The sequence below is a fragment of the Triticum dicoccoides genome, chromosome 6A, assembly GCF_002162155.2.
Source record: "Triticum dicoccoides isolate Atlit2015 ecotype Zavitan chromosome 6A, WEW_v2.0, whole genome shotgun sequence".
Taxonomy (NCBI): Eukaryota; Viridiplantae; Streptophyta; class Magnoliopsida; order Poales; family Poaceae; genus Triticum; species Triticum dicoccoides.
The window spans coordinates 604,068,238-604,081,368 of NC_041390.1; the positions used below are offsets into that span (position 1 = coordinate 604,068,238).

General features: G+C 43.8%; 1 long non-coding RNA gene across 21 annotated transcripts; it reads left to right on the forward strand.

Annotated features, from left to right (window-relative positions):
* The first annotated feature begins 303 nt into the window (after positions 1-303).
* LOC119318335 lies at positions 304-7,858 on the forward strand. Of its 21 annotated transcripts, none has more exons than XR_005154074.1 (14): positions 307-971; positions 1,251-1,336; positions 1,524-1,602; positions 2,099-2,177; positions 2,265-2,326; positions 2,459-2,535; positions 2,621-2,699; positions 2,852-4,483; positions 4,637-4,721; positions 4,819-4,971; positions 5,987-6,052; positions 6,298-6,401; positions 7,288-7,474; positions 7,563-7,853. It is a non-coding gene; the product is annotated as an uncharacterized LOC119318335 (long non-coding RNA). The 21 variants fall into 21 exon arrangements; XR_005154076.1 differs by having other exon boundaries at positions 7,309-7,474; XR_005154070.1 differs by having other exon boundaries at positions 310-971; positions 2,852-4,332; positions 4,428-4,483; positions 6,298-7,474.
* Positions 7,859-13,131: the final 5,273 nt, after the last annotated feature.

Consider the following 13,131-nt stretch of genomic DNA (forward strand, 5'->3'; position numbering starts at 1 on the left):
TCATTGTCCATTGTTAACATGATGCTAGAGTGCAACTCTAGTTACAAACGATGCAGACGCATTGACGTTGAAACAAAGATGTGCCACCGACGCAGTAGGACCCCTTGACATGGCCCCACTCATCCATGCACATACTCCGGCAGTAGTAAGGCATTGAACATATAAACCCTGAAGAACTCATAGTCACAACCGTTGCATCCACGTCTCCTTTAAATCGCTATGCCATCGCCTGTTAATTTGGTGCCCTACCAGGGGCATTTTCATCATTTCACGCACCGGAGTATAAAAGGGAGCCACTCCTGGGGAGAAGACCTAGCCGCCGCCTCCCGTGCCACTCGCCTCCCCCTCCTCTCTCTCTCTCTCTCCCCATCGCGCCGGCCGCTTCCGGCCAGCTCCGGCCCGCGCGTCTCCCCCGCGACCCCCACCTCCTCTCCTGCCGCTGCCGCCGCCGGAGAAGCTCGCCGCCAATGCCCGTGACCTAGCCCACACGTCTACCCCGCGACCCCCGCCTTCTCTCCTGCCATCGCCGCCGCCGCCGCCATCGGAGAAGCTCGCCTCCGCGCCCACAAGCCTCGGATCCGGCGGGATCCGGGACGAGGAGGGGTGGATGAGACGGGGGAGGAGGAGGAGGAGAGTGTGGGGGCGTCTGGGAAGGAATATCCCCGCCGCCTCCTCCGCTCCTGACGCAGGGCCTTGAGCCATGGGGGCGTTCGTTGCAGGAACCTCGCCGCTGGCCTCCCGTGCGCGGCGCCCGGCCCTGGTAGCGCTGACCTCGCCGATGGCCTCTTGTGCGCTACCTCTTCTTCCCCGACGATGCCTGCCCGCGCATCTCGCCCGCCACCTCCAGCTACTCGCCGGCTTCGCCACCCGCGCCGCTGCCTGTCTTGCAACGAGCGCCGGAGCAGCCTACGGACAAGAGTGGTGTTCAAGACAACATGCGCAACTTGGGAACCGCTGGGTGAAACTGCAAGGTGAGCTCTTTCCAGTCCTCTCTCTCGGCTTGTGCGTTTGTCACTTTATCGTCGTTGGGAACCGCTGGCTGAAACTACAAGGTGAGCTCTTTCCGGTCCTCTCTCTCGGCTTGTGCGTTTGTCACTTTATCGTCGTTGTGTGGTGTTGTCTGTTCTTCTTGGTATACTTAATCAATAGATTTTCTATGGCCCCTGCTCCACTTGTGTGGAGTTCGGCCAATTCATTGTGGGAACCCATTGATAATTCACATTTCTCTCTTTTTTCTACAATATTTGCAGTTGTTGTCTCTACCAATTAGCCTTACCAAGCCGGGCTCCTTCTATCTCGTGTTAGAGCTTGGTAACGACGGCCACACAATGACAAGGTTGGCAAGTAACAACTCTCTTCTTCGTGGCATGGCTGTTTCACAGTTAGATTGATGCTGCTGGTACTTATATATTCTCAAGCTCTAACTGGGCTGTGTAGTGGAAGTGTTACAGCCACGCTAATTCATAATTTGACATGGTACGGTCGATTCATGTTCTCAGCTTATATGTATGGTACTTTTGTAGTATGTGGTTGATGGAGGAAGCACGGGGAGGAGCAAAAACAAATGGTGATGGAGGAGGAAAAACAAACGGCTATCTCCATGTATGACTGTTTCTACAAGCTTAGATTCAGCGATTGGTTGTTGTGCATTTGCATGGTGTCCGCCTGATCGAGAGGTTGCGATATAATTTGTCAACCAATGAATTCTTATATATTTGATCTTCTCATTATGGTTTTCATTTCCATGTGCAGAAATAGATTGCATCATGCTTTATAATAGATTTCGTAGGTCTGCTCTGTACCAAGAAATACCTGTAGGAATTAGTCCCTCCATTCCTAAATATTTGTCTTTTTAGACATTTCAAATGACTACTACATACGGATGTATGTAGACATATTTTAGAGTGTAGATTCACTCATTTTGCTCCGTATGTAGTCACTTGTTGAAATGCCTAGAAAGACAAATATTTAGGAACGGAGGGAGTAATATAGCTATGTGCATATAAGCTTCAGTAATTTGCTGCGTATTAACCTCAGTCACATATTCTTTATGTTCAGTGTGCTTGATATTTTTTTCCTTGTTGTTTCTTTCCGACAGGTACAAGGGGCTCATTGGTCGCTTGGCCTGCTTTTGATATCAATGATGATATCCCTGACATAAATTCGTTTAGTGACAGGTAATTCTATACATCAGCTGTTCTGTGTGCCTGCTACTGTTTGCTTGGCTTGGTAACCATCTTCATGCCTTTCAATCTTTTCAACAGTCTTGGAGAGAAATTTACTACTGTCGATGCACACACTCATTCGGGGTAGAATCTGATCTCGAGTAAGTATTGTTCTCCACCAGAAGAAAAAACTATGGAGCATTTGGATGTCTTAATCCTAATGTTGGGTAGGTTGCTGAGTGTTTGGTTGGCTTATGTCTTTATTTTGCATTGTTATTGATGTGTGTCCATAGGTGCTGATTGTTTCTCGATTTCACGCCACTTCTTCTCCACCGCCCCCTTGCTCAGGCATCAACAGCTTGTTGCCATGGTAATTCTCCTCCTACCGCTTACCTCCTTATACACATGCTTCAGTGCATAGGTCTATGAATAATGGTTGACTTGCCTTTTTTCAGGTTTGAATCACACATGTTCAGTTGAATGGATATCTAAGAGGACCAAGGTGATGTTGTTGTGAGATATTTGCAAAGGGAGGTTAGTTCTTCTCTTATCTAACCAAATTATTGCTCTTTCTGGTACTTCAGTACTTGCTACTTGGAATATGTTGCTTGCTAGCATTCTAGCCTTAAGTTATTCGTACTTTAAGTTCTTAACACGCCATTCCCTCTCCTCGGTGTTTTTAACAGTGGTTGTTGCTCTGAGATGAGGAGGGCATACGTGCGGGTATTTAGGAAGAAATCAAACCTAAAAAAGTATCCTAGAAATTTACACCTCTCTCATTTCAGTTGTTCTTTGAAGACGTCCTTGCATATTATGCTTTTTATTTAACTTTGTTTCTGATGGAAAAATATTATTTATTATATTGTAGAAGATGAGGATAACCATCTCATTTTTGTTTCGTTAGAATATGGCACTAGCTCTTTACCTACACCACTTCTTCTATGTATTCTTTGCTAAAATTTGCCTCTTCTGGACAGAAATTATCATTTATCACCATTAACAGCTTGCTCAACCAGGCTGTGGCTATTCCTATTGGGCCTGAAAATTCACATCGCCAAAAGAATAATAAAATTTGATAAGAGAACAGTCTCTTAATAAGTAAATAAGACACAAATACATTGTCTAACATTTTGATGGAACGAACCTGCTGCAAGAGGCAATAAAAGTGACCATGCTTAATTTTATTAATTAATTGATAGGATGAAATACAAAGTAGTAAGATAAGTGTCGGCGTTCACCTAATTTGATTTTTACCTATTGAATGGGCAGTTTGTGACGTACTGTCAACTCGGTACATTCAGCGTATGTGTTCAGGTTCTTTGACACGCTTGGGATCGACGGATCGTTCATGCCATGGTTGGATTTGAATGGGGGCAACCGTTTGAAATCTAATTCAGAAGATACACAACCTAAGATCGAAATATTCCTACCTGAACCAAAGGGTTGTACGCCTACCATTATTATCTTCTCCTATGCTATTTATGTTCTTCATATCCCCAATAATTTATTCAGTCTTACTTTTGACATAAAACACAAGTTGACTTTGAACCCCTTCTCCACTAAGACTGCGTTTTTGTTGTTGAACCGAGATTTGCTAAGCTTGGCAGAGAGGATAGCTGTTTTTTTTTTGCAGAGAACTAGGCTCTAAAAGATTCAGTAGTTACATGTGGTTTCATATCTGCAGTTTGTTTGCATGTATTTTTTGAGGTTTTTGATGATCTGAATTATGAAATTTTCTTGGTTAAAATCTTTATATTTGGCATGATCTCTGCAAACAAAATAGAGTGACGATAGTGCAGCTAATTCCATTTTTTCGTGCATGATATATTTTGATCTCTAATGGATATGAATGGCTTGATGTTTCTATTCAATTTTTTTTTTCATGTATCTTCCATTTAGGCATACAGGATGACCAACATTTCATATTTGTGTCATGTATCTTCCATTTAGTTGGAAACTAATAACCAAGGGGAGTATTTTTTTACAGTTGCAGGACAACCTACAAATATTGACCGATAAATTATCCATCATATGTATCTTTCATCCCACCACCCCCGCGTCATCCTCTCCCTCGTGCTAATTTGTTGCCGGACCGTGCAGACAACATAGCAATGACCATTTGTCGGGTTGTTGTTGCCTTTGGGTTGCTCACTGTATCGACTGTCTTGTGATTCCCCACCTGCTTGCCCTGCATATTTTCCATTTGATGAAATGTATACTAGCTAACTCCATGTTCTTCTATCATTTTATTTTACTTTGCAGGTTCTACTGTTTATGACGTGCTTCTTGTTGATCATCTGCTACTTTGGCACGTCAAGGTTTGTGTTTTTCCTTTCCTTAGCAATGTATTGTTTCCTTACTGACGCAATGGACAACCATTCAAATCCAATGGTTGGTTGATTGATTGTTCTATTTGAAATTTCTAACATGCACAACAAAATGCTTATTCAGTACTAATTTCTGAAACTCAGGGCCAATGCTGGTGTCAGGACCACTGTGATCACAAACAAAGCCAAGTAGCTGCTGCTCTGCTCTCTACTGAAGAAGCATTTGTAGGTAACGTAAGGCACTATTCTTCTATTGGTGTTTTAATTACTTTTTATCAGCGGCATAATAGATAACCATACCTGCATTTGTCTCTGTTTTCTGTTAGGTTATTCTATGCATAAGACTGCGCTTTTATGTGTCGTTTCCTTCAAGTTGACATTGCAACAGAAGATGAAGTGTATCTTCGTGATCAGTAGATCACTGCGTGATGCCGCATGTCGTAGTTCTATCGCTACGTGGACATGTGCAAGAAATGCAAGTAAGCAGCCTTGTTCAGAAGTGCTTTATCAAGTTCCTGTAAACTTGAAGTTTTCTAGATATACATGTTGTTTCCAGGTTTTCTCGGCTTCCCTAATCCCAAAGGTAATAATATGATTTCTTTGTGTTGTTTGCCCAAATTCAGAAGTGAACTTTTGTTGTATATTTGCCTGCTGTGTGTCCTGTAAATTCTAAGCTTTCTAGGCGTACATGTACATGTGTATTTGTTAGGTACTAATATGATTTCTTTATGTTGTTTGCCAAGATTCAGAAGTGAACTTTTGTTGTATAATTGCTTGCAGTGTGTCTTGTAAACTCTACGCTTTCTAGGTGTACGTGTGCATGTGTATTTGTTAGGTAATAATATGATTTCTTCATGTTGTTTGCCCAAATTCAGAAGTGAACTTTGCTGTATATTTGCTCGCTGTAGTTTCAGTCAATCATAAGTCATAACAAGATGAATTTCATGACCTATAATCTCCAAATGATCTTCACATGATGTAATCGAATGACTACTTATATCTTACCTTCGGACTTTTATTCAATCTTGGTATATTTACAATCTCCAATTTCATTAGTCATTTCAGACCAAAAGCAATGGTTTATCATGTTCTTCCCGATTTAGTAGTACATCAGGTTAATACTTTCTTTGTAGATAATAAAGTTCTTCCAGGTGAATCTGTGTGTTATATGCGCTCATGCTTGCCCATGCTAAATTCTCTCCTCTCGGTAAAACTATGATTGCTTTATTCTTAGATATCTTGGTTAGCATCACACCTACTTTCAGAATTCACGGTGCATGATGGATGCAAGTTTTTTTTTCATGTATTCACTGTGTATTCATGAATACCTTGCTACTTGAATATTCACTGTGTACTCCGGCACTTGGTGAATATTCCACTGCACACCTTCCTTCAAATCCAGAGAGAACATTTATCATGACCACCACACATGTTCTTGGCTTGCCTTGGGCTGTTCTGCTGATGGACATTAATCTGATTAACTTGTACTTGCAGGGAAGATAGACCCATACATGGCCGTGCAGTACCGGGGCCAGGAGCACAAGGGAGGCACCGCCCGAGGTCAGTGCTTCCATAGCTCTCTGGTTTTTTTATTTCGTTACTCATCTATGTTCAAAGTGACTGAAATGTATGCCTTGGTCTGGACTGTTCAGTTCCACAGGAAATTTCTTGCCATTGGCACCATTATGACCATTATTTCCTATGCAAGCACACAATTGAAAAGTTTGTTTGGATAGTTAATTTAGTTCTTTGTGTTGGATCCACATCTCACGTGTACCATCCTCGGACGTGATGCACGCCGCCAGGTCCGCGCCGACATCGTGCTCACGAAGCCTGGCCTTTGTGTTGTGTTCTCCATCTTGCAACGCATGATGAACTACACGGTAGAGTTCAGCCGAGGAAGAATCAGGTGATTCTGGATTGTTGTGTAATTGTTTATATTCCTAACTGAGATGGGATTACAGTTTATTTGCTTGATTATTTGTCATGTTTACTTAGATAATCCATTGATGGTTGATCTGGTTAAGTACATATGCTACCCCTTGTTTGTTTATATTGCTAGCTGAGATGGGATTACAGTTTATTTGCTTGATTATTGGCCGCATTTACTTAGATAATTCATTGATGGTTGATCTTGTTAGCTACAGATGCTACCCCTTGTTCTGAACAAGCTTTAATTTTGGTGGACTAATCCCAGTTTGACATAGTTGCTGGTCATCAACAAAAAGCCGACCACATAATCCTGTATTTTATTTCTGTGTCGTTTCAAAATTTCTGCTCTACATAGAATCTTAAGAAGTTAGGGTATGCACACAGGTCCTAATAATAATGAGCTGTTTAGTGCAATGCATGTGGCCTGATTACTTCTTTTCTTTCCTTTTTTTATGTTGTACGTTCTTGGAGGTCGCCTTTTCTTTCTTCTGTTGATCAAGTTTTCTTCTTCTTTCTTCTGCTTATCAGGGTTTCTTCCTTTCCTTTTTTCTGGAAATTGCATTTATTATGTGACCTATGTATTTTCATTATTCTTGCTTCATTGGTCGTGTTGATATTCTGGGTTTGGCCCGACATTTTGTTTTCTTTTGCCTCATGCCATTCATATTTTGTGGTTGCATGTGGACATGATTTGCGTGCTTATTTCAATTGTTAGCCGTGTATCATGGTGTGCCTTGCCTGCTTTTTCATGCTTGTGTGAATTGACCATGGTCTGTTCTTGTTGGGGTAAAGCCTGAACTGCCGGGTACACTTTGGTCATTGTCCTTATTCTGGTTCTCCTTGGCATCTTTCTATCACTGGAGATCCTTGTTTTCAAATAGCAGGGATAGAGGGACAGAAAAGATATATTTGTCATGGCGCTGCAAGTGTTGCCCCCCTCCTCCCCAAGGGCAAGGTGAAGGAAGGTGCCTGTGTGGTTCTTCTGCAGTTCGCAACGAGGATTGTTGTGTCCAACCTGCACAAGAATGCCAAGAAGTCCTTCTCGGAGACGTAAGCCATGGCGCATGTTTCTGCCATGATTTCCTTCGGTTGGATTTCGTGGATTTAGGTGTTGAAAAATTATGGGCTGTGGATGCAGGATTAAGGACATGTACCTGCTACAAGGAGAGATCTGGGCTGCTTCTTTGTGGCTTCCAAACTTGAAATGTTTGTTTGGAAGTTAGTTTAGTTTTTTGTTGTGGATTCATAGCTTCTCACATGTACCATCCTCTTAGACCTTTAGATTTCCAAAGAAACTAAATGAAGATATGGTGGTATGGTCTCAATAATACAATTTAAAGCCTTCCATGCTTTATATTTTCTTTGAAATTTGCTCTTGAAGAATCATGTATCTACGTTTGATTTGGTGAGAAAAGGCGGCTTTCAAGCAGAGGATGCGGGAGTGTTGGCCCCATTTGATTTTCGACTTGGGTGTCTAAATATTCTCACAATACTTGGCCCCCTCTCGGCCTTTGCGCCATTGGCGCAACGAGTCATCTAGTGCACATAAAGTCCGGTGTATTGTGTGTTTCGCAGTGCTCTGTAAACAACATACACACATCACGAAAAGAATTTCAAATTGAAAGCGCCCAAAGAAATTCATGCAGTTGGGTTGACAATATTCATACTACTTGTTCTACTCTAATTGGAACGAGAAAGAAAAGGAACCACAAAGATAGATACATAGATTCCATACCTGCGTGAGTGTAATTTCCTAGCAGCACAAGGACCATGAGACAAAGAAGAAGAATTTTCCCTTCCATAGGATTAGACTATAAGGTTGAATGCTTTTCTCTACTTGAAAATGGCTTGACTTTACAACGGAGTCAACTCCTTTTATAGGAGATCAAGCTGACTTTGGGTACATGCCACGACTTTATCACTAATGTCATGTCCTACGAGGACATCATGGCTGACCGCATGGTAGATGCTGACGTCACTGCTTACCTATGTACTGAGAAAAAAACAATGACTTGTCCAACTGTCATTTTGACAGGATTTGATTCCACGGAGAACGAGGCCAACTCTGCGATGACGAGCCAAAATCACTATTTTGACTTTAGCGAATGTTTAACACAATTTGACCTCTATCTAAAACTTTAGCAGGATCTGATCTTGTTTCCCGCCGTACACGACGGTGATAGAGCGTATGGGCTACTGTCAGAGTCAACGATGATAGACCCTGGTCCACGCTCGTGAACAGCCGCTGATGTCGCAGAAGTCTACTGCCGAAGAGGGTGGTGGTAGCCTTGCATGTTGCATGTACAATACGCGGCCACTCAGACGTGCTTGTCCTTATTAACGCGATCGTCTGCAAAAACAAAATAATTAGCCAAGTATTTTTTTGTGAGGGAAAACTGAGAGCTTTATTCAATAAAAGTATTCGCCGAACAGTCAGCCAGTAGGCTACTGATCAGGAAGCTAGAAGTGTTGTCAGGCCAGATTTCGGCCACATTAATCGTGCAAGCATGCTTCACACAGATATGTACTGGACTATTGGCTGATCTGGATACGTATTGAATAACAAAAGAATTAAAATTACTGATAAGCTCTCCAATTTCTACTAGAATTGGTGCCACGACAGAACGAGAGTCATGACGAGTAGACCAAAGGTTTACAACCTTCAAACAATTCGTCAATGCAAGTATGTATGTGTGTGGCAGCCGATGTACGGATACTCATATATATAGGGTGGGTCTATTCTCATAACACCCCTTAAGACCTTATTCTCATAACAAATGCCTTATTCTCATAACACCCTCCCCCACTTAACACAGGTTTCTAGCGCGGCAGCGCCCCGAGGACAGCAACCCCCTCCCCACCCCGCCTTCTAGCGCGGCGACGCCCGCAGACGACGGCCCCCTCCCCACCCCGCCTTCTAGCGTGGCAGTGCCCCCGCGGCCGGCGGCGACCCCCTCCCCTCCCCGCCTTCTTGCGCGGAGCGCCGGCGGCCGGCGGCCCAGGAGGATGCAGATCGAATCACGCGACCCTTCTCCAGGGGCAGCGCCTAATCAGCGCCGCCGCCCCTCTCGTCCGCCCAATCGCCCCCAAATCGCCGCCGGAATCACCGCCGCTCCTCTCCTTCGCGAAATCAGCATGGACAGCGCCGGCGGCACGCTTCTGCGCTCCTACTACTGCGATATGACTGGTGCGCCGCCTCCTCAAGCACTGCCAGCTGCAGCACCCCCGTGGATCGGAGCCTCTCGCATGGGGGATCTGTCGCCGTTCACCCAGCTGAAGCATCTAGCCTCGGTGATGCATGGCAGGGGGAAGAGAACTGCAAGGATGCCTTCTCCGGCAACCTCGCAGTCGTCGTGGATGCGAACTGCAATGGTCATTTCGCCCATCCAGCCTTCTCCCGCGACAATGGCGAAAGTTGAAAAGGCCCATGAGTTCCTGCAGCGGTGGTGGAATGCACGCCAACAGCAGGTCGAGCTGCATCTGCAGAAGGAGAGAACTGCTCTCAAGAGGAAAGTCACGCTTGCAGATAATGTAAGAAATTCACATACCCAACCCCCCCCCCCACCTCCAGTTTAGTATAGTGCAGTTGCTTTCTAGTGTTTGATGAGAAATTCAAATTGCAGTGCCCTTTTTATTACCATGCAGTGCCCTCTTGCGTCAACTGCAGTGCCATGTATCTCCCAGTAAAAAACAGAAAGATACTTAGAAAATGAAAATGCGCTATGGCTGAACAATGCAGTCCACCATGGCTTACATATGTAGAGCGCTGTGGCTTAAAACTGAAGTGCATTGTTTCTTCATGTTAACTCCCAGTGCCCCTGCTATAGAATGAAAAATTGAAGTGCAATTTCTCCAGTTGCATATATAATGATATATAGTACGAAAATGCAGTTCATTTCACTGTTAGCGTGCATAATGCTTTGGCTTAATACTGTGCAGGAAATTACTATGCCTCCAAACTAGAAGATACCTCGATTGATTCACAACACAAAGCCCCTGAACTGCGTTGGAAGAGAAGAGTGGGAGATGGCTGGATGGATAACACCTGAAATACCTAGGGGTTTCTTTAACACAACAAATAGAACTGCGTACTCGGTGGAGGAAGATGTAGAGGATAAAGATGAAAACAGTGAACCAAAGATCACTCGAGATGGAGAAGGCAGTGAAGCAAAAAGTGTAGAAGATGAGGAGGACGACGATGATCTGGTCTTCATGGGGGAGCATGCGCAGAAAGATGATGAGGAGGATGATGATGAAGAGCAAATCATAACAGTTATGCAGCCAAGGTACACGCGTGTCTTTGAAACATTTGGCCAGCAGATCAGAACGGATGATATAGCACCTCCACAAGCCAATGTTGAAACCCAGCAAGTTCGGCAAGTTCATGAGCAAATGATTCATCAATGAAGAGATAGTGGAATTCCACCCAGGCCGCCTACTGCGCAACAAAAGAATCGGAAGCAAAATCAAGGAGAGCCGCAAGCAACCAAAAAAGTAAAGTTCTCAACACTTCTGCCTCCTCACGATCCTAAATTACACATATCTGTTGTCACTCCTCCATGCCCAATAAACATCGGTGAGCTGCAAACACCGTTAGAGAAAAAACAGTACACGCATGTAAGCTTCCTTGCCTAACTACTGCAGTTCATTTACGCATTCTTTCAACTTGTGCATTCTCATTAACAAAAAAACATTCCATATTGTGGTGCAGAATGAGAACATGCTCCAAGAACTTGTGCCTGTGAAAGGTATGCAATTCACATCATACGCTACGGCGCAAAACTTCTACAACACGTATGCGAGGCATGCAGGCTTCGGCACACGCAAAAACGGCGGATACAAAACAAACAGATACATAGTGTGCTCAAAGGAAGGCAAAAGCAAGGAAACTGTCACAGATTATGACAGAAAGCGAGAGAAAACAACAAAGAGGACTGGCTGCAAGGCGAGAATCAGAGTGAAAAAAATCAAGGATGTGTTTGTGATAGCAGAGATTGAGATCAATCACAACCACAGGATGATTGAGAGCCCGGCTATGCTTCTGCACATGCACTCACATAAGATGGATGATCCGTTACTTGATAAACTAGTGAAGGACATGCAGAGCGACAACCTGACGCACACGCAGATGATGTCAAACCTGTCAAGAATGTCAGGAGGGCCGCACTTTATGGGGCGCACTAGCTGTGACTGGGTGAACAAGTACGTTCACTAAACAAAAACGATATCTCGTCTATCTGATGCAGTTCGCTTGTGCATTTCTGTATGTCTTTAATGCTGCAAGTATATTATTATTTCGAACTGCAGGAAGCACCAATTCGCGAGGGAGGAAACAGAAGACGATGTGAAGAAACTCCTGGCTTTCTTTGAGAAAATGCAGCAAATAAACGCGGAGTTCTTCTATGATTACGACAAAGATGTCGATAACCGTGTGCGAAACATCTTTTGGGCGAACGCGAGCTACCGGGGATCCTACGAAGATTTTGGAGATTGTGTCACATTTGACACGACGTACAAGACCAACAAGTTCCACATGCCTCTGGCCGTCTTCGTTGGAGTCAACCACCACCTGCAAAGTACAATATTTGTTGTGGCTCTCATCAAAGACGAAACAATACCGACTTTCGAGTGGGTGTTCCGGACGTTCTTGCGTTGCATGAACAACAAGCGGCCAATCTGCATACTTACAGGTATGCTAAAGAATGGGTTTAAATAACATTGCAGTTCACTGCCAAGTTTTGTAGTCCATTTCTTCCATCCAACGAAAAATCAGCAAAAGCAGAAAAAGATATGCAGTTCTCTCAATAACTCACTGCTTGGTTTTTCAAAAACATGCAGATCAATGCCCCTCCATGGATGCCGCGATAAAAAGTACGCTAATAGGCACGCTGCATAAGTTATGTCGTTGGCATATACTGAAAAAATACAAGGATCACCTGTCCTTGCTGTACAAAGCGTATGAGACATTCAAAGATGAGTTGACCTCAGTTCTCAACCACCCGCTAATGCCATCAGAGTTTGAACGCGCTTGGCATGAGCTCATGGAGAAGTATAACCTGCAAAATGATGAAATTATGAAGGCGCTCTGGATAGACCGAAAAGAATGGATATCAGCTTACTACAAGGAGGTGTTCTGTGCACGGATGACGTCGACACAGAGAAGTGAAAGCATGAACCGGATCTTGAAGAGGAACTTTGTCAAGGAAAGACACGACCTACACATCTTTGCATCGCAGGTGGACAGGTGCATCCAGACAAGGAAGGGCGTCGAGCAAGCAGAGACCATAGCTAACGAGGTATATAACCAGAGCAAAGTTTTTAAGATGGATGAGCAATTAATAAACACTACTCACTTTCTTGATTTTTGCTGTGAAAAACAACTACTTAACTGGTTTTCTTTGTTTCATAGACGGAAATAAAGACTACTACTCAGTTTGGTTTCGAGGTTCAGCTCTCCAAGATTTACACCAGGGAGGTCTTTGTCGACTTCAAGCAAATGCACTACCACAACATTGCATTCAGATCAGAGCAGTCCCCTGACAACCCAACAAAATATTTGGTGCGCCACTACAACCAGTCTGATGATTTTGATTGGGCAAGACACGAGTTCCAGGTAGTTGCTGATGTGACGAACGGTATCTACGAATGCGAATGCAAGCTGTGGACACACACAGGTCAGTGAGACAAGAAACAAAAATAAGCACACA